Source organism: Aulostomus chinensis, chromosome 16, assembly GCF_037954235.1.
Source record: "Aulostomus chinensis isolate RoL2024-O1b breed Wild chromosome 16, RoL_Achi_v1.0, whole genome shotgun sequence".
Lineage (NCBI taxonomy): Eukaryota > Metazoa > Chordata > Actinopteri > Syngnathiformes > Aulostomidae > Aulostomus > Aulostomus chinensis.
In genome coordinates this window covers 23,055,913-23,077,706 of record NC_141335.1, presented here as the reverse complement: position 1 = coordinate 23,077,706, position 21,794 = coordinate 23,055,913, and the positions used below count along the sequence as shown (strand labels likewise).

Sequence of the window (21,794 nt, the reverse complement as noted above, 5' to 3'; positions counted from 1 at the left end):
ATGTGTGTTTTCATGCTGCATCGCTAGTCGCCTTCATCAACAAAGAAGATGTATTGAGTTGAAAACAAGAGGTACTGACTAGTTACCTGGAGTGATATTCAGCGGAGACGCGTCTAATATATTGCATGAATCTGGAGAAGTTTTCTTTCTAAATAACAAACACCATTTTCAAAACAGCTTGTTTAACTGTTCCGGTAAAATCTGAGTGATCTCAGAAAATATGTGAAGAGACCAAAACCACATACACGGTGGCATGTAATGTGTTTCATGATAGGACAAGGTAAATAAAGCCACATACCAGGAATTGGCTCTGATCCTTTTTTCACGGTGGACATGTGATGGCTGGTGGTTCGGTATGCTGAAACACAAGAAAGACCATCTAAGGAGGGAGGCTGAGCAGGTGGTTGGATCCACAAAACAACACACTGTCAGCATTAACCCAACAGACGATGTTTCTAAAACCATAACCAAATGTTTCTTGTTTCTAAACCTCATTTTTCAGTGGAGATTTGGTGTACCGACACATTATAAAACATGTTCGTCTAACACTGAACTTCATCTCAAGAAGCTGTTCAAGAGGAAGTGAATAACCATATGATTCATTTTAACAGATGCCACTGTCATGGGGTCACCCATGCCAGCGGAGTAACACACCAGTGTTTGATTGCCACTGAACACATGGTGGCACAGTAAACTCGCTGCTTGCTAGATTGGTTTAAGGGACATCAGTGAAAGAAGTTTTAGGTTGTCTTCATTACCGCTGTGCAGGGCGTGCAGGTCTGAGGGCCGAACCAGAAGTGGAGGAGTCCACAGGAGAAATAGAGGGGGAAATTGGGAAGGTACCATGGGGAGCCAGTACAGAGGGGTGTTCGGGGACTAAGGTCATTGATTAATTTGGGAACCCTAGGTTAGTTTGTCAGGGGCGATATGTATGCCCAGATTGGCTATTTATATTGCAGACGTGCCTAGTTGTGTTTGATATGTATATGGTGTGTTTATTGATTGATGACCTTAATTGTCTTTTAATGATGGCTTGTCTCGTGGGAGGGGCTACCGGTATGAAGGAAGAGTGGAAAGCCTCCTCTCGAGGGAGAGCAGCTTGGGCCTGAACAGAGCAGGTGCTGGAGCTCCATAGCATGGAGCCTAGCATTGGTTGTTTGATTTTTTTGACTGACTGACTGACTGACTGACTGACTGACTTTATTAATCCCTTTTGGACGTTCCGCCAGGGAAATTGCACTCTCCTAACATTCACAGCACTGTTACCATAAAATAGACATAAATGAAAGCTTTGATTTGTGAGCTTTAGTTATTTGGCATTAGTTTTTGTTTTGTTTTGGTTCCTTTTTTTTTGGTTGTACCTTTACCCTGAATTTTTCATATGCACATTTTTGCACAACTGCACTTTTTCGCACTTTTGGTGGGCAAAATAAAAACCCCTCAAGAAGATTTTTGAGTCTCCATGATTCCTCCTTCCACCCCTGGGACAAATACAACAGCCACCATCACATATGAAAAGGTCATGGCCATTTTATTTCTAAGAGAAAAGGTTGATCTGATCATTTGTTTCACTCCTGATATTTGTCAGACTGCACAGAGCTGGGTGGGGGCAGAGGAGGATGCTCGAACTTTTTAGCAAAGCTAATACACCAGGCAGCACTTTTACCTGTAAGTGTGTGTGTGTGTCCTTACACACACCAGCATGGCAACAGGCTTTCCAAAGCAATCTTATCCTACCACTGTCTCTCATCCTCTCTTTGTATAGAATCTAGTTTGTCTAGGAGACTTTGTGGCATTCCTCCTGCTATCTAGCGCCTATTTCTGTGTGTGTGTGTGTGTGTGTGTGTGTGTGTGTATGTGTGTGGGGATGTTAAAAAACAGAGGAAAAACCGCCCTATACATCAGGATCGATACGACTGGCCTGTTATTAGATGTGATTTGAGGAGGTTGTTTGGGGACTCTTTCACAACTGGATAACCCTCACACAACACAGTAATCAATGTGGAATCACCACGCAGCAGAAGCAGTTTTTTTTCTCATTCCGGGCCATGAAGCAGTATTGGACCGCTGTGGCCGCCCCATGCAGCGTCTGTCTCGAGGAACTTTCCATCTGCAGCCTGGATATAGAGTTCCTGCTCAGTGACAAAGAAAATCCCCTTTGTTTCCACAGCTTTAGCAGGCTGAAACCGCACGTGCTAACAGATCTCATACATGCATCCATCTGTCTAGATGGGATGTTAGCTGGTATTCGTACTGGGAATCTTCTGCTTGTCAAAGGAAGGTGCTTTGGGCTCCCATTTGTCTTCTCACCAATGGGGCTTCAATCAATTTGTGCTGCATTTTAAGGACCATCATCACACACTTGCAGCCCTACTGTCAGGAGGACATGCTGGCTCAGAATATAAAGGAACATTAAAACTTTCATGTCATAGTGCTCGTTCTAGTATAAAAAAAATAAAATAAAGGAAAGCAGTCCCCATGGACAGCACTGCCAATGTTCTTTTACAAAAAGGACCATTTGAGTAACCGCCCGTTTGAAAGGAGGCAGATCGAGAGACGGTTGATGTGAGGTGTGACAGAGAAGATGCAGAAAGATTCAAGCTCACACTGATGATGTGAATAACAAGCTGCAAATTCAAATAGAAAATAAAGGCTAATTGTAAGCAAAAAAAAAAAAAAAAACGGATCTGCTTTTCCTGTGCAGTAACACAATAATGTGCAACCTAAAGTAAAGCGGATCATATTAGGCTGTTGTGTGCCTTCAGGTGAGCTTTGAGTGGGCTTGTTTGCTCCAGCGATTTGTTTTTAGTGTCACCTCACAGTTGCCACAGTCTCACCGCAAATGAGACAAACTTGTGTAATTATGATAACAACCTCTGTGTTTTGGATTCCGAGCACCTCCAAAATGCCTGTGACCTCTGCTCAACGACGGGACTGAACACCTCCTGCGTAGCCTTGCAGCTGATCTGCTTAACGTGGTGTTTTTGCTTTTCTATTTTCACAGCACTGTTCTCTGACTCCTTCCCTCTAAGTGGGCAAGACAAGTGCTCCGTCTGTAGTGGCACTTCACAGTTGTGACAGATGCACATAACAACAGTCATTGGGCCTCATTCATGGCTCTTACACACTATAGGACTTTTTTTTCATCATCAATTTAATCTTATAGTCAGAAAACAAAGCCTGATGGGTCGGGTAGACGTTTAAGTCTCTTCAAGCGTGGTTGACTGCAAGAGGTACACAATCAATGTCAGGTGCGACATGTTTCAAATAACTAATCACAAATAAAACACAGCAACCCAAAGACACCAGGCTTTGCTGCATGTCTGTAAGACTAACTTCAGGGCTTAAAAGCTAATTGTGTATATGAGTGTGTGTGAGAACATCTAAATGCGGCCCATTGCGTGCTGAGCAATGGGAGCTTCCATAATGTTTGTGACTTGCGCTCGTACGCGAAAGCTGCTTTTGCACTCCCCCGCTGATTGGCAGCTCTTTTCACTGTCTATTTTTTATTTTTTTTTTACTTCACCCTGAAGCCCGGCCCTACCCCGCAGAGAGCTGAGCAGCACATGGAGCTCATTCAAAATGTAATATTAAAGACTACGGAAATCCAAATTGCACCAAATTCGACATATCGCTTCTTTGGATCTCAGTCAGTTTTATGTTTGCTGAGATAATTGAAGAAAAACAAGCAGACAAACTGAGATTCCTCGCATTATGGAGAGATAACTTCCATGTTGAAGGCACCTTAATATGCATAACTGTTCCTCTCAAAAACCGTGGTCGATTGAGTGTGCCACATTGAATGAAAAGAAATATCTATCTGGTGCTAAAATGGTTCTTATAATGAATTTGTTTTATCCTGAAAGACATTAAACTAAAATCCTCCTCTTTGATCTTATTCATAAGAGTGATTTCTGAGGTTAGAAAGAAACAGTTTCGACATCAAACTCTTAAGAATTCAGGTTTGAGTGGAATGAAATGAGCTCTTACTGTAAATGGTAACAATAGCTGAAGCCCACTGGATGTAAATTACAGTGTTTACATGCCAGGACTATAAAACGCTGCAGGGTAGATATCAAGTGCAGGGGCTCCACTACATAATCCTTCCTAATAAGATTACAATGCAGCAACAACAAGCTCTATTTCAATGCACATAACTAGGGGTCTGCATGTAAAGGCATCATAAAGTTCCTGGCATAAATGTAATGACAGTAAACTTAAAAGCTGTTTCCACTTATCAATATTCCACAAACAGCTACTTGAGAGCACCTTTTAAATCTAGTCAGTCGAACACTACTTGCATAACAGAAGATTTCTACTTAACACAAATAACAAATCACATCCCTCCCTTAATGCTGTCAGTCTGGGGAGGGAAAAAGAACAGTCTGCCCTGAATGGATATTCGATAGTGAAGACAATAGGAGTGAGCTGCATCCGCCGCTGCTGCAAAAAAACTGTTTTTGTTAAATTGTTTCCTAAGCCAACAGCCAACATCTCCAACTTCAAAGAAATGTTTCCACACCCACATTCTGCTGAGAATCAAATAAGAGGTAGAATATAATTGCTGCACATGAATTATTCAGTTGTGGGATTTATGATAAGACACAATTCTTATCAGGGCTTTCCCTGAAGGTCCAAGGCAGACTGTTTTTTTTTTTTTTTTTTTTTTAACCCCCATTTTGAATGGCTGGCGGATGGTTTAAGACTCTGAGGTCTCTATCTTCTACTCTCCTGCTTCCCTTGATGCCCACCAGGAGAACAGTCAGCAGAAATCACGCTCGCTGACACTAAACAGGCAGCTCGCTCTGCAGCAGCGCACTTCCTCTCGTACTCCACTCTTCAAACACATGCAGGAGGTGGTTTTTTTTGTTTTGTTTAAATCCTGAATAAGGAATGCTAAGAGTGACAGGTGCGAACAGAGAGCGCAAAGAGGGAATACAATTTACAGGACTGCCAATGCTCCTTTGAAAAATCGCTATAAGCAAACTGTAAGTGGAGGTAAAGTTTATACCTGATGAGATCAAAGAGGAGATTTCTCTCTCTCTCTCTCTTTTTTTTATAAAGTCCAGAAACAAGATCTGCACTTTAAAGCACAACAGTGGTCCCCTGTGTGCTCAGGGCTCCGTAAAGTGATTTTTTCCCCTCCTGCCTCTAAACCCATTGTTGGGAAGCATACACCACAGGGTTTAATAACAACTTCAACAAACTTCTCTTTTTCTTTGGCACCTTGTGAGTTAGCAGCCTCCTTCAGAGCTGTCTATCCTGGGTTTATCTCAAAGGGAAAGAGTTTAACTGCTGCCCAATTTTCTAGAAAAAAAATGGAGAAACAAAAAGGAAGAAAAGGGGAAAAAAAGACGCCTTCTTCTATTCTCTCCATCAAAAAGTCACCTCCAGAAATATCACACACACGTGAAAAAAAGAGGTATATTTTATGATGGAGCACAGGAGCGTCGTGCTCTTGTGAAAGTGCATGTGCCTATCAATGAACTGATGGATGAGACGGGTCTTCAAATTTAACCTTCAGTGCCTTCCCCTACAGATCAAACCCATCCTTGTTGTATGAAAGTTTGCATTCTGCCGAGATGATAGCCCACGCCTTCAAGGTACTCATGGGAGAGCATCGACAAAACTGAAGCTCTGTGCTAAATGGACTCAGAATCTATATTACTTTTGGCACCGCCTGTCACACATCCTTGTTCTGATATGAAAGCGTGACCTCAGGAGTTAAGGGGCTGCAGGAGTCAGTGCTTTTAGAAGTCCTCCCCGCATGATGGAGGGAGTTTTCTTGCCGTTTAATTTGAAATGTTTATCCTTTTTTTTTGTCCGCTGCACTAGAGCTTACACAGCAACTCTCCACATTCACAGCAACGTCTTAAAAATGGTCACAAAACAGCTTGACATTCACCATGAGGGACACTGCCCGGGGGACGGTCGCATAGCAACAACAAACATTTAAGAGAAGTTCTCTAAGAGAGTTTTGTGGACAAAAACTAAGTGGCAGTATAGCGTACAGACTGTATTTCAGTCCATTCAACTGAAACAATCTGAATTATTATTTATTGATAGGCGAAAACATTGAATTTTGCACAAAAATATTCATGTCAAACGTTGGACATGCTAAAATATTTAAAAAGAAATAGTCGCTTGTTTAGAAAGCGGACAAATTCATCCAGATATGATCTTGGGTTTATACGGTGAGAAGCATGATGGGACACACAGGAAACAGTCACAGCGCACTCATGATAATAACAGAAAACTGTAGTTTATGCAGATTTATTTTCATAATATGTTTATGTTCTTTTATTCCCCATCCTTAATCCCATTGTTATTTATGAGAATGTATCAGATTTCATTTTGCCCCCCCCCCCCCCCCCCCCCCCCAATATTTCATGAGTACCTGGAGGTGGGGGTGTGGGTGCCCACTCACCATTGCTAGTTCCCATGGGGATGTCTATACAAACATTTTAAAAACAGGAGTAGAAGTAGAACTTCTAAAATGGCGGGTGACCACGTGTGTGTGGACTCTCTTGGATCAGCTCAGCCACGTCGGAGGGCGTCTGCTGGACGGTGGTGTGAAGGAAGGTCTCGATGTCCTCCAGGGTTTTCTTCTCATCCTCAGTCATCAGGCTGATAGCTGCTCCCTTTCACCATAACGACCACTACCACCAATCCTGTGGGTGTGATTTTCCCTGTTGATGGGCACGTTGTAATTAATCACCAGGGACACCTGCTGAACGTAGATCCCCCGGGCCAGTGCGTCCGTGGTGATCAGGACTCTACTGGAACCGGTGCAGAACTCACTCATGATCAGGTCTTCCTGCTCCTGATCCACGCTGGTGTGGAGAGCCCAGACGGAAAATTGTCTTTCTCTCAGCGTCTGGGTGAGCCAGTCCACCTTTCTCTTGGTCTCGACAAAAATGATTGCCTGTGGGACTGTGAGGGATTCATATAAATCACACAGATCCGTCCATTGATGTAGAACCGCTGGATCCCCTCAAGCGTTAGCTCCTCCTCGTTAACCAGATTTCTAACTGGTTGGTACATAAATCGTGTTTTGACCTCCAGCACTTCAAAAGGCATTGTAGCTGACAGGAGGACCACCTGAGTTCTGGCTGGTAGGGCCTGGATGATGTCATAGATCTGGTCCTAAAACCCTCTACTGAGTATCCCGTCAGTTTCATCCATCACCAACACGTTGATGTTCTTGCCAGGAGTCCCCATTGCAATTAGAGGGGTGTTCAACGCAAAGCACCTGCACCTCTCATCGGATGTTGATCCTCCAATACAAACGTAGCAGCTGACTCTCAGGTAGTCACCCAGGGCCAGCGCCTCCTTCTGGATCTGCTTGGCCAGCTCCCAGGCTGGGGCCACAACAAGAGCCTGAGTGGCATTCAGCTTAACTTTGAGCCTCTGCAGTATGGAAATGGCAAAGGTGGCGGTCTTCCCAGTGCCAGGCTGGGCCTGAGTGATGACATCATGACCCTTGATGCTAAGATGATGACCCTCTGCTGGATTGGCTTCTCTGGACCATGACAACAGAGGGAATCATCACAGAATCCCTGACAGAAACATCATCTTGCATCTGTCGTTATCACTGGCATTCAACGCAAGAAATCTCTGCCAGAAGACTGAATCTGGTGCTGGAGTTTGCATGAGTTGGACCCCCTTTTGGCTGTATTCTTGGGCATATTGAAATAAACCCAGTAAACAAAAAGGGCAGCTTCAACTCTGTAGTTTGTTATATCATTTATTGTCATAAAAAAGTGCAATATGCATAAGTTGAAGACAATAAGGAGACATAGAAATGGGATACAAATATGAAGAACACCTGAAAATAACTCCTGTCTCCTGTGTAGAAGTCTGATGTTTGATGTAACAACAGCTACTCAGACATAAATGACCGTGGTAAATCGGTTGTGATATGACTGACGTTTCAAAGCTGGTTAAGATGTAGAGGGGCATCACTGCAGTTTCCCCAAACCCCCACATAACCGAGGTCATCCATTTAGTCGAAAAATGGGCAGTCCAGGAAACGTTTTCACACTTTACAGTGGACATCAATATTGCAGAGGGGGCAGAGACATGTCAGGCTCTTTGCCTCAGCCCCGCACCTGTGGGCTCTCGAGCTTTGCAGGATGTCCCATGCTGACAGAGAGTTTAAGGCATCCGTCAGACTCTATAAGTCATTCTTCTGCCCCTCTTGCCTGAGGACATGGCAGTAAACTCTGGTGTTCGCTTTTAGCACTTCAAGGTCCTTTGGTTCTCTCCTAAAAGTGAGGAGCTGGAAGTGTTGACCTGTGTTGGTCCCTGGGTATGCATCAGAAAGCACCTCCTGCCTTCGCCACGTAACCCGGTGACAGGCCTGCGCTGGGGTACTCTGGGCAAGAGGACGTGACAGGATGATCTTTGTCGACACTGTAGCTTTCATTTTGGCTCAGGTAATATACCATTCACCTGACCCCTGCACAAAAAAACGGCTGTAATCCCAACTTTTCCATTGCTAACTTTAGAAAGACCCTTGTCACACTCAGCTTGTCATCTGACATTCCGTCTTTTACATCTAAAACACACCCAGGAAGCTGCAAAACTGACAAAATCCATGAAAAGCATAAAATGTTATCCTGTATTAATCGTAAGGTTTTTAGCATACATTTCCAAGATGAACATAGCTTATTGTTATGTTTTCCAATTGCTTCATTAAAAAAAAAAAATCTAATCAGAGTTTCATTTCTTCGTGCCCCTTTTAATAACAGATCTCTTCAAAGACTCAAATCTCAGATCAAAGCTGCATGTTTGTTTCCTTCGCCTGTGGGAAAACTTATTTTGGACTTTTTTTTCTCCACATTTTCACTGTAAAACAAGCGAAGGTGAGGATGTCTGCTTATATGTTCAAAGTTAAATTCTCATGCGTAGGTTCAAAAGAGAGAGAGCGCCAAAAGAGATCTGCCCATGATGAAAGAAAGAAATCCTAAAAGACAACAACTGGTGCAAAAGTGTGGCGTATTTGCATAACGATCATGACAGCGATCGTGCAGAAAATGCTCATGAGACATAAAAGCAACGCAAAGCAAAAATGTATGAGACAATCAAATATTCGGTTTATGCTTTAGACAGGAAGCGGTACGTTTATTTGCGTTTTTCTGTCCGTCCATCCATTCTTGTTAAAACCTCTTGAATATTTTAAGGGAATTTCTCCACATTTGCCGCAAACATCCACTGGGATTCCATGATAAACTGAAAAAGATTTTTCATGCTCAAAAGTGGCTGCCATCTTAAATGAACACAAAAGTGCTCAAGAAGACTGACGTCATTATTTGTCTTTAAACATCAATATTTTCCTCTTTTCTTCTGCTCTCCTCATGTTTAGCTTTTTTTTTTTTTTTTACTGTACTCTGCAACAGAGAAACATAAGAAGTGTTTCTTGGCGTGATGAGGAATGGAGCACTAACTCTTTCTTCTGATCTCAACGATCGAGGAACACCGATGAATCGCACGTACTGCTGCAGACTTCTATCACCTGACCGATGCCAATATTCCCTCAGCTTCTTTTCAGAGACACCCCCCCCCCCCCAAAAAAACCCTCCTCATGTTCATGGCGACACTCAATGTGTCTGGTAGGTGTAATACAGTCAAATAAATTGTGAGCAACAGGCTACTTGGAGAGCACAATCCTCCGCCGAGGCAATATGACGTCATCAGAGCCACAGTGGTTTGATTGTCCTAAGTCATCCAGACAAAATCGTCCACCATTTCCAGAGCATTTGAATATTAAGAGGTGTGCTATGATATTTGGCCCCTGAATAGACCAAAGGTTATAAATTTGAGAAAAGAAAAAACAAACAAAAAACCCTGTTGCTGTCTAGAAATTCAAGCTCAGTTGCAAACAGAGAAGCACAAACCTGGCAGCCGCTTTAAAGTTTCTCTTAGCAGTCAACTCAACACTTTCTTTAATCTGAGACATCAAACGTTCTCCTCTAAATTTTACAGTCAAGCCATCTAATCTGCATAAAGTCAAGCTCTTTTCAACATTTTGGACATTAAATCTTTATTGGCTTTACAAAAAAAAAAAAGAAAAGAAAAAAAAAAAGGCCACCTCACCCCAATCTTTCCTAACCTCCTGTTAAGTTAAGTCATACAGCACTTCTTTTGAAGGGTTCAGATGATAAAAAAGCACAAGTCCACACAAATTAATATTTCACGACTGTAGACTTGTTAAATTCCACTGAGTCACAGCTCTCATCGCTGTTGAACTTTAAGTAAGTGATGTCCTACAAGAAGCCGTTTAATGAAGAAGTATAATAAAAACGCGTGGGAAAAAAACACCAATGGCAACTGATGGTGCAATAAAAGACTCAAATCAATAAAGGGACACTTCTTGGAGGGATTCCAACGCTCAACCAGGCTTGGCTCAAGACACAGTGACATAAAAAATTATGAGCAGGCAGCAATCTAAAGAAACCGAGGTCATAAAAATGCAGAGGTCACGTCACATAAACAGTGTTCTGGCGTAAACCCACGATCTGCTGACTCGGGCACGCAACACCTATCAGAGAGCAGTCACATAATTAGGAGGCATGGGTTTATGATGTTTATTAAAAAAAAGTTCTCGTTGTCGAGAGATTTCTTCGCTTAAACCTTTTTAAACACACCCACCCACACACACTCACACAGATACAGACTTCAAAAAGATTTAACGCTTGGCGTGAATTGTAAACCTTGTATTTGGTCTGAGGGGAGCTGTATGACATCCAGTGTGACAACTATTAGCATCTAAGGTGGCAAACACAGCGATCACCAGTGTGCCAAACACGGTGGGAACAGATGAGCTCTCTGCATGTTAATGGAGGATAAATAATTAAAGGCAGCAGCATTACATAATGAATGAACCTCTGTCAAATGAGCATTGTTGAGCGACAGCAAGTTGAAGGAGAAGAAGAGGCAGAATGGCCCAGTGAGAGCTTGACAGCGGCAGAGCCGCCTGGGACAGATAGGACCAAGTGTGCCCATGGCCGCGCATCTCTGGCAGGAGATGAGAGGAAGGACTCTCTCACATGAAAGAGGGGCTGGCATGAGGAAGAGCGACGAGAGGGAGATGAGAGTGAATGTATAGAGAGGAAGGTCAGGAAGACCTGTGACTCTGAGGCGTTTGACTGGCCTGGTTCTGCCTACTGCTACTGTTTTTATCCTCTGAGTTTTTCACCTGATTAACTCAGGAAGTCGAGGCGGACAAACCCCTCGGAGAGAGCAGGCTGGGGATCTCAGCCACGTTTAAAGAATGTCCTTAGTAAAAAAGTATATCAATCAAAAAATGGGAATACAAACATGACTCCACATTATATTTACTCATCACTTTAAATCCAGTTCCAGAGAACGACATTTTCATCTCGTATCATAAATACACTGTCTACTGTACTAAAGAAGAACTCCTAGTTGTGCTGCAGATTAAGACTTGACACCCTTCACACATGACAAGAAGCTTGTTAATGATGATGCAGTGTTTTAGATAAATCAACCCAAAGGATATTAAAAATTCAGAATCAATACTTGTCACATCTTGGCAGTGATAACGTGTCATCGACTCACTTACATTTTTACTCAAGATATAAAAAGCAGCAGGGCTGATGGTCCCAGCCTCAGCAACAGCCTTTTTACAGGATTCATTTGTGTTATTTGGCTTTACTGATGCAACCAGGAAGTTCTGTGTCCGCGTTTGTTTCCCGTGACGTTTGTTTCAACTCTGATCCATGCGGTGTTGATCGCAATACATTTCACTTTTTCATAAATCCTTTAAGTCATGTCACATATTTGCTTTCCCTGTAGCTTTGTCTTGGAAATGACCTGAGCCGCACTCGCTCAATTACTTCGTTAGAGCTTTTTTTTTTTTCATCAAAAAAACAAAGGAAAGACACTCCAAGTTTTACTTGAAAAAAAGATTGATGAGTACGGCTTTAATGAAAGGACTGAATTAATTCCTTCTCTCTTTTTTTTTTTTGTAGATCTGTAATTTTTAATAAAATTGCCTGGTACCATAAATTCACTTCGGGAAATTAGCAGTGTTTGTGCGCCGTTCCTGAGGGCTCGTGAAACTTCGATCTCCGCGCGTGCCTGAAATGTTAGACGATAGGTATAAAATTGCTCTTTAAGATGTGGGATGTAAAAGGCTTTTGGGACAGCCTCATCATCACTCTCATTCTGTGCATGTGTAGTTTTCACAAAACTGAGGATCCCCTGAGTCATACCCATAGAACAGCGTCTATAGCAGAGCTTCTTTCCTGCTCTGATAATATATTCATGATGCTGATGGTGGGCAAGAAGGTATTATAGGTCAGCGCAATCCGCTCCCCCTGACAAGCTTTGTTGACGTGTGCTTGCTACACAAGCATGCAGGTGGAATATAAATCATGGCCGACATGTCTCGATAGACACAGAAGGATCCTCACCACACGACAGAGGAATAAATAAAAGAACAAGCTGTGATAGTTGTCAAAGGAGCTGCTGTAGAGGCGTGACGACATGTTTGTCAGCCTGCTTCTCCGCTTGTTTCTCCTGATCCTGTTTCTTTCATTGTCCTTTCTGTTTTTAATGTGTTTGTTACATAAAACTACACTATCCCAACAAATTCAGTGTGATTTCTAGTATTCAGCTCCTGCATCAACTTGATAATTTTTCCCCCCCCCATTTTTCTTTGCAGGCTGCTAGTTGACTTAATGGACTTGGATTTGTTTTATGTCCCTTTTTTTTTTTTTTTTTTTTAGTGTGTGATTTCTTGCTGATTCTGCAGCTCCCAAGGAAGACTGTGCAAAGAGGAGAAATAAAAGACTGGTTTATGTTTCCACTGCTATCCATGAACCTCTGATATGCTAAAACGTGTAGTTTTTTTTTTTTTTTTTTTACTTTTGGTTGGTAGTATCCTATAGAGGAATCACTTGTCTTTCCTTTAAGGGCTTTCTCTGTAGCCTGCTGGTGTCTCTTTGTTACTCCACACGCACTGCAGAGGGGTGAGAAGTAGTTTCACAGCCTGAAAAACACTTTGGGGCTTTTCATAATTTGGTGACGCATCCCATTTTAATGCAAATGGATGAACAACCATACGAAATGTGACAGCCTAGTAATCAGAAGTTTACTGGCTCCTCCTAAAACCGTGCTGGAGTGACCTTGAAGTGACACTGAAGCCGAGTGAGTGATGAATGAGGCACCACTGTACAGCCCTGTGACTGCTGCTACGCTAGAAAAGGTGCTTTATACAGTACATGAAGCCAATTTATTTCACTCGTTGAAGGAAAAATTTAGTTTTTTAAACATGGGCCCTACTTGCTTATGTATTTTGGGGGTCAAAATGATTGATAGGGACCAAAACTATTTGATTTGTTGTGGAGCAGTTGTTATGTTCTTATATAATGCCATAGAGTGGAGTAGAAGAAGTTAGCATAACTGAAGTTCCCTTGTCACAAATTCAGGGATTTTATCAAAATAGGTTGATGGTTACATAAGTTAAGATATAAGATATTTACCTGTCTTAAAAACTGCCAGGAAGTATCTAAATAAGAAGACAGGGGTGGCAGGTGGGGAAGTTGGCAGAGGAGCAGCAGGGATGCAGTCAGATCTCTCAGTTTAAATGTGGCGCTCTATTGGGACACTGGTCATGTGACTGACAGAACCTAGTCTGTGCACCTCAAAGATGACATGTGTTTGTGGTGACGTCATGTGACTGTTTGCAGTGGTATTATATTAACTGTCCATCCATCCATCCATCCATTGTCTTCCGCTTATTCCTGTTAAGGGTCGCGGGGGGGGGGGGGGGCTGGAGCCTATCCCAGCAGCTACGGGCAAGAGGCGGGTTCACCCTGGACAGGTCGCCAGTCCATCGCAGGGCCAACATACAGAGACAAACAACCATTCACACTCACATTCATACCTACGGTCAATTTAGAGTATCAATCAGCCTCGTCCCCAATTGCATGTCTTTGGACAGTGGGAAGAAGCCGGAGTACCAGAGAGAACCGGGAGAATATTAACTGAACCTGATAAACATCCTAAAACTGAAGTTCATTTGTGAAAGTCATCTTGTGCCTTGCAACAGATTTTTGGGGCAACAATCCACAACTCAGTGTAAAAATCCCTCTAGCTGTTAGTGGAGGCGACCCACGGTGATGCTAACTTCAGGTGGGTGAAGGAATCTATGCCATCCCTGCTGCTCCCTGCCGTCTGTTTCAACGGAGCTCTAAGCTGTCAGGAAGTGACGGCAGTAGTTTGCAGCCTGTGAGGTCACCGTATGTACTGATGGTTGGTAGAGAGAAAGCAGGATGAGGGTTTTTAACTCGCCGGAACCAAATTAGGGCTCTGATGCTTGGCAGGGCATGAATCCTAATGAAAAGCAAAGCAACCCTCTGACATGTTTGAGTGGAGCATTAATTGCTGCAGAAACCGAAGAGGTTTGAGGACCAATCGAGTTGTGGAGTCATCGTACTACAGCTCCTCAAGTAACCAACCAACAGCTGAGGAGCTCTTGCTGATCCTGTGAAATCTAATTTTCCCCATTAAAGAGAATGTCAGAGTTCTGCTCCAGAGGCACTTCTTCCATGAACTATAATCACTGGATACCTTTCATTCACATAATTCCCCTCAATTCAGGTGTGGCTGCCAACCCTCATCCTTTCACTCAGCACGTTATGTGTAATTGACTTTCACCTCTGCTTTGCAGAATCACCTTCAAGTTCACTCAAGCAACCCTCCTGTAATTCCTCTACGCCAAATACAATGGGTGGGGTACGGGGCCTAGAGAAGGTGGTGAAATTAATATCCGTCACCCTGGTTTTTTTTTTCCCCACTTATATTACTTTCATCCTGGAATCAGATTGGGTACATGAGGCCTTTGTGAGCCTTTCTTTCCAGGCCATGAATCTGTCTCATTACACACTCATATCTGTTAACGTCTCAAGATGATTTCTTACAGCAGCGGTGACATAAACGTTTCCTTCCTGGTCAATATGAGTACAACTGGCACACACTAGAGGAAGTGTGCACAACACAAGATTCAGTCAAGATGCAGGACTGCACACTCTCTGGCGAAATGGTTTCAGGGAGGTAAATCCAAGCGACCTCAAATGTGACTTTGGAATGAACAGAGATGGACGTTGCAGAATCTGTGCAATGTTTTACATCGAAAAAAAAGAAAAAAAGAAAAGGAAAAAATATGGATGGAGTCACGGCTGAGTCAACATGGCTTACATATTTTTCACAGTCGGAAATAAAGTTTGATTGCTGTTCTCAAATGGGGCTCGTGCTACAAGCTAAAGTACACAACTTCCTGCCAGTCAGCTCGTAATCATTTGCTCGTGTGGGTTTCTGATCAATATTCCATCACGGTTCCTTTCACAGTACAGGATTTCAAGTCGTAAATATCAAACAATTCCCAATTAACAATTCAAGATTGGGGAGACTGCGGTCCAGCTGGAATATTGAGATTATATCTGTAAACCCCTCACACATCACGACCATTCGGGCAGATAATCTGGTCAGATCAACCTCTAATCTGGAGAGCCCTTGTGTAAGTAGTTCAACTGTTGCAGACAGTTACATGAGCTACACAAAAACTACATACATGCATGAGAAAGACAAACCCATTGAAGTAAAACGTGAAGTACCTTCTGTTACCATAATGAACAATCAAGTACATTTCTGATCTTTCAGCATCGACGCTGCAATCCTAGCCGGGTATTCTGAATCTGACATGGGTTCATTTCATTCTTCCACCTCAGAGGATGGAACTCTCCCACTTCCTAGTTGCCTCTGAACACATTATAATTCCACTTCTAATATCAATTTTATTTCCCAACTTTCAAGTTCAAAACAGATAAAAACTTCGCATCGAGTCCGAGTGTTGGTGAAGGAGTTTTGATCCTCTGGGACTGTGGAGAATCATTCTGGCATGCATGTGAGCTGCGCTGCTGCTGGGAAATCAAATGATATTGTTCTCCACATCTCCTGTGCGTCACTGGGAGCACAGCGAGGAGATAGCCTGCGTTTCACCGCCCATGCTGAGGCACATTGACGGTTTCCCGAAAACAACGTGGAGCAGAATCAAAATAACAAGTGATATGATTGGCCAATGTGAGTCTGCTGTCACGGACTGCACAGACAAAGCTTCACAAATTGAGAATGAATAGAACAAATAAGAAACTCTTCTTCTGCTTAAATGTTGTTTGTAGAATGTCAGTGGTATTAAACAGCACAGAGACGCTGGATGTCATTGAGTTTCAACTGATCCTTTGATATAAATTCAACACCTCTCCATCCCCCCAACCCAACACTCTCCCAGCTTGAGAAGTATTCCAGCTCAGCGGGGATGTAAACAAGTTATTGACTAAAGCATTGTTCAATAACAGAAGATGATTTGCCAACATTATGATGCTGAATCTTCCTCCACACAGTTATGAATGCATTTGTTGGATAAATGATTGATTGGATGAAAAAAGATATTAGCGACATTGTGTTTGATGTGTTTTAGAATAAAAAAAATATTTTGTATTCTTACTTAAAGTCTCTGTTTTGTAAATTATCTATTGGATGATTTTTCACCAACATAAGCTGTAAAAAATAAATCTCTGGGTGCCATTATGAACCTTGTTGATATTTTTGAGTGTACGGAGGCTATCAGACTGTCAACTTGCAAATTACCGACTAATGCAGAGCCGACTACGCTGGAATTAAAGCTGCAGTCTCCATGGGAACCTGAGAAATCCAAACAGATTATACCTGCTTCTGGACTTCTGCACTGTCTCTCAAATTGTTATCAGATATGCGTGTCAGATATGAGTCAGCGAGGCCTCTGAGATCATCTCGCAATGCAGAACACAGTGAAAAGCGGGGAGAGCAGTTTTTATTCCTCCGTCTGTCAGACACAGCGAAAAATTCTGTCAGATTGTAGGGAGGATATGCAATTTAAAAATAGAACAGTATATTTTCAAGTCTTTCTGTGTGCAAGCATATAAATTAAATGAATTTGCTGTCCTTATAATCAAAGCTCAATGGCAGCATGAAAATAACAACTGCTTCCTCTGCTGAAAACTATCAGGGCTCAACATTAGGCCGCCGGTGTCTACTGATGGCATTTCCCTCATCCTTGGGCTTGATGCAATCATGAGAGACAGCCTGTCAAGATGAGTGACAGGTGCAAAGGCAGGACCTTGACCAACAGAGAGGGAGGAACTAAGAAAATGCCTCAAGGTGAAACGACGCGTACTGTTGCTTTAATCGCATTTGGAAAACAAAAGCACAGATGAGATTTCTGCGAGTGCCTTTTGACGTGTGAAACCAGGAGATGAAGATGGCTCTTCGTTCCTCTGTGTCCTCTGCTTGTCCTTGTGAAACAATGATCATCTAGGACACAGACAGTATAGCAATATCCCATAATTTACACATAATATTGTGGCCGATTTGCTTTGGGAACTGCAGTTCAAGCAGCAGCAGAAGAAGAAGCCACCTCTGTTTATTAAAGATGTGCCAAGCACTGCAGCTGAAGATCCTATTAAGTTATGAAGATATGACATTTATTGAGAGGACCACTGGGTAAAGGAAGAAATAAGCAAGAAGGCGGGGTGGAGATACTGCTGCCTCTACTTTTATGTGTCAGTTAATGAGCATGTGGCTCTAGCTGGTCAAAGGGGGATAAAGGTGTGAGCCACCGCTTGCTGCGATATCCAGCAGATGCCTCAGTAATGACAGCTGGTGAGGCAAATGGGCCAGAGTGCAAACATTCAAGGTAATTACTGAGTAATTACCCAGCATTGCTACCATATGGAAACCCACCGAGCACCATACATCTTATTTTCATCCTGAGATGAATCAGTTCTTCCTCGATCAGGGGGCAGCATCTTCAAAGACAATGTGGTGTGGTGGACTTGTACATGGTGTAGAATCAACCAGAAAGGTTGATGGAAAATGGTCTGGATCACTGCTTCATGGCCAGAGTCACTGATGTAAAATAGACCAGATCCTAAAAAGATCCCAAATGGAACAATTATCATTATGATCCTTAAGTCTGTCACGTTGGGAAGATGCGATGTGCCCTCATGCTGACTGAATTCATCTAAAGAATGGAAAAAGGCATGCCGCAGTTAACAGCATTTAATTATACACCACAATATTATTAGGATCTGACAATCTTATGGAAATATCACAATATAATTAATAATCCATTAATTATTTTCCCCAACCTTTCCAACGACCTCCTCTAATCTCCAGCAGACTCCTGTCTCATGTTTATCAATGAGCTTTTTCTCTCATCAAAAGTCAACAATAATGAACACACCACATCAGTGCACTGATTCATTTTTCACACTTCCAGCAACAAACCCTCCTGTGAGAACAGCTGTAGATGTAACCCTGATCATTGATCTTGCATGGCGTAGCTGCAGCTCCGAGCTCTCAGAGTTTTTGATGTTTCTACCATCTCTCCATGCTCCCGAAATGCCTCACCCCCTGCCTGCGGGGCTGACGACTAACCTGCACCACTGAAACCAACACTTAATCACTTATCTACGCTCGTCATGTAAGGCTCGCTGCCTTTGCAGCTCTTTGTCTTTAGATCTTCTTGGATAACAAGTTTGTTTTTTTTGGATTGCACTTGTTCATGCGTGCAACAAAGAACAAACACTCCCACCTGTGTTCCAGCAAACACGTTAAGTAACACTGTTATGGTTCTGAAGGCTTTTGTTTGTGTTAAGACACATGTCCTGCACCAGATGTATAAAAAATGTTTTTGTTTTTTTTAATCAGACAAGAGATCAAATTTAAGAACGAGAACAGATTTTGTTTGTAGATGAATGTCAGGGAGTTTTAAAAAGGACTGCGTGACATCAGCAGTACTGCAAGTGTTGCATAAATCTGTAGTTGTGAAGAAGGAGCTGAGACAGAGGCGAAGTTCTTAATTTACCATTCCATTTACGTTCCAATCCTCACCTTTGGTCATGAGCGACTGACAGAATGAGAATGAGAGAATCTCAGACATGTGGGGGGAGCTCAGAGTAGAACCACTGTTCCTTCACGTTGAGAGGAGTCAGCTGGGGTGGTGCAAGCATCTGGTTAGGATGCCTGAAAGGCGCCGGGAAAAGTCCTGCACCCTCTGAAACATTCCTGCTGTGTGGCCCTTCTATCCCCACAGATGGTGCTAGCACCACCAATAGCTAGGCAACTACTAATAGGGCTAGCTCAGATACGGTACTGGAAAAGCCCTGGAGCAGATGGTTTTGACAGTTGGGACTCTTCAACTGATGCACTGCACCTACTGACATTTTGCTGCTCTCACTGTTTCAACCAAAAATCCATGTTTTTCGCAAGTTAGGCAACATATGGGTGCTAAAGAGCCTTAGTTCAGAGGTGGAAGTGGGTCCTGGGATCCATTAAACACCCACCTGTGGCCCTACTCTGCTGCTTATGGCTAGAACTCGATGCCTATAGGCCTGTGAATCCCTTAGAAATAGCTGCAGTGTGCTGCTGGGTCCAGGAACGACTGGTTTAATTCAATCAGTCTGCTGACAACATGACCCGGTTCAGGACAGAAAATGGATGGATGGATGGACATAGGGTTTTGTCCATGAACATCTCACTATTTACACTTGTACAGTATGTATGTGTGTCACAGCGTTATTTGTCCATCCATCCATCCGTGTTGTACTGCTTATCCTGATAAGGGGGGGAGGGGAGGTGGAGCCTATCCCAGCAGCCTGTGGGCAAAGAGCAAGGTTCACCCTGGACTGGTCACCAGTCCATGGCAGGGCCAACACATAGAGACAGACAACCATTGGCTCTCACAGTCACACCTACGGTCAATTTAGAGTCTGGATTAACCTGGTCCCCTCTTGATGTCTTTGGACTGTGGAGGAAGCTGGAGTACCAGAGAGAACCCACGCAGGCACAGGAGAAGATGAAAACTCCATACAGAAAGACTTCCTGCCCGAGCCAGGGCTTGAATCTGGAACATTCTTACTGTGAGGCGACAGTGCTGACCACTGCACCACCGTGCCGCCCAGCATTATTTGTTTCTCACTGTATTCTTTTTGCCAGAAGAAAGTCAACAATCAACAGCGGGCTGCTCCGAATGTAAAATCTTCAGAATGACACTTAATTTCACAAACCATCCACGACGCCTGTTTCCATTGCAGAGCGTTGATAGATTACGTTGAATGTGTTCAGCGTGTGCTCTCTGAAGCTTTCTTTGAGTTCGTTTATCACAAGCATGCTGTACCGTACCCGTCCAGATTGATAACATTTCACAAAAGCTGGAGCCCAAAACACGGGTGGCTTGTCAATGGAACTGAGAGCCCAGGGAGGCCTCTATCTGATGGGGGACAGAAAGAAAACAAGCGGAGCAACAGTGTGGGTGCAGATCCTAAAGATACTGCAGATTTATTGACATGCTACAGTGAAACTGCATGAGGCCTGTTAGTACAAGTTGAAGGGCTTGCCTCCATCTCAGCCTATTAGTCATAACTACATTTATAGCCAATTAACAATGGCTCATTGCATCAAAGTCAATGGATACTGTGACCATTTTTCTCTCAAAATGACTTCTTCAGGGCACAAGGTATATCTTAATTTCAGATAATAAATGTGTACATGGACAGAGAGCACTGCGTGACTTTTTTTTGGCTTTCTATCTTTAGTGCTGTCGTAATTCCCTCCTGAGGGAAGGCATCTCATTTAAGATAGGAAATGGCAGTGAAGCCTTGATCTTAACTCGTTCATTAGTGAGTAATTAATTCTCATGCCTCTTAAATGTGTTGAAGTCACGGAGAATCACTCAAAAGGCTGGTTGACTGTCAGCAGGGTGCAATTTGATTCGCAGGCCTTTGAGCAACTTCAACTGCTTTGCTCATAGCTTGAAACAGATGAAATAAAAACATCAGACATTCATCACACTGGTGTTCTTATAAAGATAATATCACGGTCTGGATTGTACCCTTGTTTTAAGACTGCCAAGGAAATAATGGTATCCTGCTTGCAGGTTTTGCAATTATACAAAAACTATAAGGCCAGTTTTCAACCAAACATGATGGCACGGGCCAAGGGAGAACAAATTAAGGTTTTAATTATTATATTTTATTGTGTTTTAAAGAGGTCTCTGGATTGAAAACACCTATCAGTCATCAACATCCTATCATCATCCACTCTCCTGGTCATTGCGCTTTACTCATTGAATTTTTGAATCGTGACATTGGGGTTTTTACATCGGTTTTGACTGAGATCGTCTCTGTGGACGTATTTACTCACTGAATGCTCTCTATTATAGTCATATAATAGCTGAGAAGGCAGCAGTCAATCACTGCATTAATAAATGATTGTTGTGGAATAAATGATCTTATTGTGTTGACTTGAATGCATAGAGCTGAGTATTTTTCACACATCCAACATTTGCAATCATTTAAACCTGTGTTTCTGGCAACATGGTTTTATGTGACTATGTAAAATGACTTGGAAAATGCATTGACACCACATTGAGAGGCGGTAGAGGAGCACCTGTCCTCTAATATTACGTGTCAGTGCCAAGCAAACAATTCCAACAGAAAAGTAGTTGGGATTGTCTTGTTGGTGGTCGCAATATTTTTTTTCCCCCTTTAACACTGAGATTAAAATGTGGGTAAAACTCTGACGTATTATCACTTGAAGGGTGTCTCTTTTGATGTGGATCAAGAGTCAAATGACATATTTAACGAAAACCTTCTTAGACAGAACAAGATCGATGGATCAGTCAATCCCTCCAAGCATTTAAGGACACACAAGGTTGTTCAGTATTC

The 21,794-nt window shown here is 42.8% G+C and overlaps 1 long non-coding RNA gene across 1 annotated transcript in view; it reads right to left on the bottom strand.

Moving 5' to 3' along the window:
• Positions 1-230: 230 nt before the first annotated feature.
• LOC147247877 (uncharacterized) overlaps positions 231-21,794 on the bottom strand; it is a 45,057-nt gene continuing 23,493 nt past the window's right edge. The window contains exon 5 of the long non-coding RNA XR_015109616.1: positions 231-358. This is a non-coding gene — a long non-coding RNA (uncharacterized LOC147247877). The remainder of the gene's footprint in view (positions 359-21,794) is intronic.